A 4,252-nucleotide genomic window follows, 5' to 3' on the forward strand; every position below is an offset into this window, starting at 1 on the left:
CTATTGTATGGATTGATACTATTATTTTTCTACTTTAATTCATGTACTGATTTATAATTCAAGAATTGTTTTCGTTCTTTATCTTATGAATTTGGGTGGAACGGAAGTATGACCCTTGTTCTAATTGAGATCATGTATAACTTGGAAAAGCTCTTTACTTGAACAACAGCTTGAAAACAATTTCTCCTAAACTTCTAATTATCTGGACTTAACGGGATACGTGACATATAATCCTTTTATATTTGGGTAATTAGAGTTTCTGTGGCACATAAACTAGAATTGAACTTCACCCTCTAATTGGAATTAAGTGACCAAGGAATTGGCGGTTAATGAAGGTTAGAGGAGACTAAAAAGGTCTAAGGAATTAGGGTTTAATCACTTATAGTTTGCTATGAATGAAATCTTGCATGATTAAAATAGTTAGTAAGAAAAGTCAATCCGGAAAATAGATAACTCTAAAGGCTTAACTATTTCTCCATATATTATTCACTACTTGTTTACTGTTTGCTTGTCTGATTCTCTGATTTACTGTTAATGCAATTGAGACCCAAACACTACTTTCTGTTTGTCTGACTAAGCCAATCACTCAACTATTGTTGTTTGATCCATCAATCCTCGTGGGATCGACCCTCACTCACCTGAGGTATTACTTGGTACGACCCGATGCACTTGCCGGTTAGTTTGTAGACTTTAAATTCCGCACCAAGTTTTTGGCGCCGTTACCGGAGATTGACTATAATTGACAACTACCCGTTGTTTGATTGCTTAGATTAAATATTTTTTTTCTTTAATTATTTTTCTTTGTATTATTAATTTTTATTTTCCATTTTTTCTCTTTACGTTTTTTTTTCTTCCTTTATTTTTCTTTCCGTTAACACTTCCCCTCCCCCTGTTTCGTTCATTTTTTAGTTTTTTAACTTTAATTTTTATTTATTATTTTTTCTTTAAACTTTCCCCCCTTTCCTGTTTCTTTCTTTTTTTATTTTATTGTTTAGTTTTAAAATATAAAAAAATTAAATAAATAAAATAAAAAATAAATAAATAAAATAAAAAATAACAAAAATAGACTTCGTTCTTTTCTTATTATTTATTCTTCTTTTAATATTTTATTTTTTAGGTGCCTCTGCTTTAGTTTTAATTATATTTGTTTCTAATTTTTGAATATTGCAGTATATTTTTTTTAATTTCTGAAATTAAGTTTGGTGTTCTCTAGTTATTTTTATTTTAATTTTTCTCCTTTCTTTAGCTCCATAATTTTGAAAATTTTGTCCTAAATTTACTAGCAATTTTTGAATTTTATTTAATTATTTTATTTAGTATTTTTATTTTATTATTTTACACAAGTTACCTCACTGGGAATTCTCTGCACTCTGACGTAGAGAATCCCACCTTTTCTTATTTTCTGCCTGTTTATGAGCAGGAATAGGGACAAAGAACCTTTTTTAGACTTTGATCCTGAACTTGAAAGGACTTTGAGGCGGCGTTTGCAACAAGCAAGACTTTACAAGGCTGTAGAGTCCACTATGGATCATAATAATGCTGTCAATGCCAATGTGGCAAATCCAGTTGGAAATGAGCAACATAGAAGAGTGCTTGGTTCTTACACTGCTCCTAATGCAGATCTTTATGGCAAAAATATTGTGGTGCCTCCTATAACTGCCAACAACTTTGAGCTGAAGCCACAGCTAGTTACTCTTGTGCAGCAGAATTGTCAATATCATGGACTCCCTCAGGAAGATCCAAATCAGTTTATTTCTGATTTTCTGCAGATTTGTGACACTGTGAAGACCAATGGAGTGAATCCTGAGGTGTACAAAATCATGCTCTTCCCATTTGTTGTGAGGGATAGAGCAAAGCTGTGGTTAGATTCTCAACCCAAGGAGAGTCTGGATACTTGGGATAAGGTTGTCACTGGATTTCTGACTAAATTTTTCCCACCTCAAAAGTTGACTAAGCTAAGGGTGGAAGTTCAGACTTTCAGACAGAAAGATGGTGAGACCCTTTATGAAGCCTGGGAGAGATTCAAGCTACTGACTAGGCAATGCCCTCCAGACATATTCTCTAGATGGACTCAGCTGGATATCTTTTATGAGGGCTTATGTGAAATGTCCAACAGGAATTCTTTGCACTCTGAGACCTCTCAGAAGATAGGCGTGTTAGAAGTGGAAGCTGTTAATGCTCTTCTTGCTCAGAACAAGCTTATGTCTCAGCAAATAAATCTACTTACTCAACAGTTGGGTGGAATGCAAGTTTCAGCTGTCAACACTCATAATGCACCGCAAGAGGTCCCTTATGACATGACAGGTAATTTTATGCCAAATGAGAATTATAATTATGCTCAATCTTCTACTGAACATAGGGAATGCTCCTAGAAACCCCAATAATGATCCCTATTCTAAGACCTACAATTAGGGGTGGAGAAATCACCCAAATTTTGGGTGGAGAGAGCAACCTCAGAGGCCACAAAATTTTAATAATAATTCTCAGGGTGGTTTCCAACAGAATAATTTTAATAACCACCAGTTTCAGTCATCTCAGCAAGCAACAACTCAGCCCCAGCAGAACAATGATTTGGAAGCAATATTGGCAAGTTTTAGACAGGAAACCAAAGCATCAATAAAAAACTTGGAGATTCAGATGGGTCAATTAGCCACAAAAGTTAATGAAATTGATCAGAGGATGACTAATAGCCTTCCTGGTAACATAACTCCAAATTCAAGAGAGGAGTGCAAGGCTATCACCTTGATAAGTGGACAATTGGCACATATGGAAGCACAAGTTAATGAGGAGCCAGTTGAAAAAGAAGCTCCAGAGGAGAAGAAGGAAGAAGTAGAGCACGTCCCTCCAAAGCGTGCGAACAACCTATTCCCAGACTCTCTTGACACTTATCCTACATTGCCAAAGGTTCCTGAGTACAAGCCTAAAATGCCATATCCTCAGAGACTTCAAAAGGAGACCAAGGACAAGTAGTTTTCAAAGTTCTTGTAAGTCTTTAGAAATTTGCAAAACAATATTCCTTTTGCTGAGGTTTTGGAGCAAATGCCTCTCTATGTCAAATTCATGAAGGTGTTGTTGTCAAAGAAGAAACCTTTAAAGGGAGATGAGACAGTGGTCCTGACTAAGGAATGTAGTGCCATTATTCAGGATCACTTGCAAAGGAAGATGCCAGATCCAGGGAGCTTTCAAATTCCATGCACCATTGGGGGCACAACCTTTGAGAAAGCGTTATATGATCTGGGAGCAAGCATAAATCTAATGCCCTTATATGTGATGAAGAAGCTGCAAATCTAAGAGGCACAACTCACAAGGATAGCATTACAAATGGCAGACAAATCTCTAAAGCCTGCATATGGATTAATGGAGAATATCTTGGTCAAAGTGGGTAAGTTCTTCCTCCCAGCAGATTTTGTGATTCTTGACATGGGAGAGGATAAGAATGCCTCTATAATTCTAGGAAGGCCATTCCTAGCCACAGGAAGAGCTCTAATTGATGTAGAAGAATGTGAATTAGTGCTTAGAGTGCATAATGAGCAACTGGTCTTTCATGTCTTCAAAGATATACATTCAGCAGGTGAAGAAGAGAGGTGCATGCAGACTGAGCTTCTTACTCCAAACCTTCAAGAACCCCCTGATGATGCACAACAGAATTTGCAGCTCAACCTCCTTTAGTAACAATCAATAAAATTCCTCCTGACATCAAACCTGAGTTTGGTGTTGGGAATTGATAAACCCATATTTTATGATATATTTTGTGCTTAAATTGAGTGATTTATTCAATCCTTCACCCACTTATTCATATTAATTGCATGGTTTTACTTTTCCTTCCTTATTATGTGATGTATGTGAAAAACATGTTTCCTATGCTTTAAAATTAATTATTTTAATTACCTTTATTATCATTCGATGCCGTGATTAGTGTGTTGAGTAGTTTCAGATCTTCTAAGGCAGGAATGACTTAAAGGATGAAAAAAGAAACATACAAAGATGGAAGGAAGGCACAAAATGGAGTTTCTAAAGAAACTGGCATCCACGCGATCGCATGGGCGACGCGGACGCATGCCAAGCGCAAATCAACAGCGATGCGGCTGCATGACTGACGCGGCCGCATGACTGACGCAACCGCATGACAAGACAAGCTCCGAATGACGCGACCGCGTGACCCACGCGGACGCGTGACAGAGGCCACGCACCAGAAATTGCAAAAAACGCTCCCAGCAATTTCTGAAGCCCTTTTTGGCCCAAATCCAAGTCC

The 4,252-nt window shown here is 37.1% G+C and overlaps 1 non-coding gene across 1 annotated transcript; it reads right to left on the reverse strand.

The window, feature by feature from the left end:
• Positions 1-1,952: 1,952 nt before the first annotated feature.
• LOC112724263 (small nucleolar RNA R71) lies at positions 1,953-2,059 on the reverse strand. Its single transcript, XR_003163435.1, has one exon. It is a non-coding gene; the product is annotated as a small nucleolar RNA R71 (small nucleolar RNA).
• Between the last annotated feature and the right edge of the window lie 2,193 nt (positions 2,060-4,252).

The sequence above is a fragment of the Arachis hypogaea genome, chromosome 11, assembly GCF_003086295.3.
Source record: "Arachis hypogaea cultivar Tifrunner chromosome 11, arahy.Tifrunner.gnm2.J5K5, whole genome shotgun sequence".
Lineage (NCBI taxonomy): Eukaryota > Viridiplantae > Streptophyta > Magnoliopsida > Fabales > Fabaceae > Arachis > Arachis hypogaea.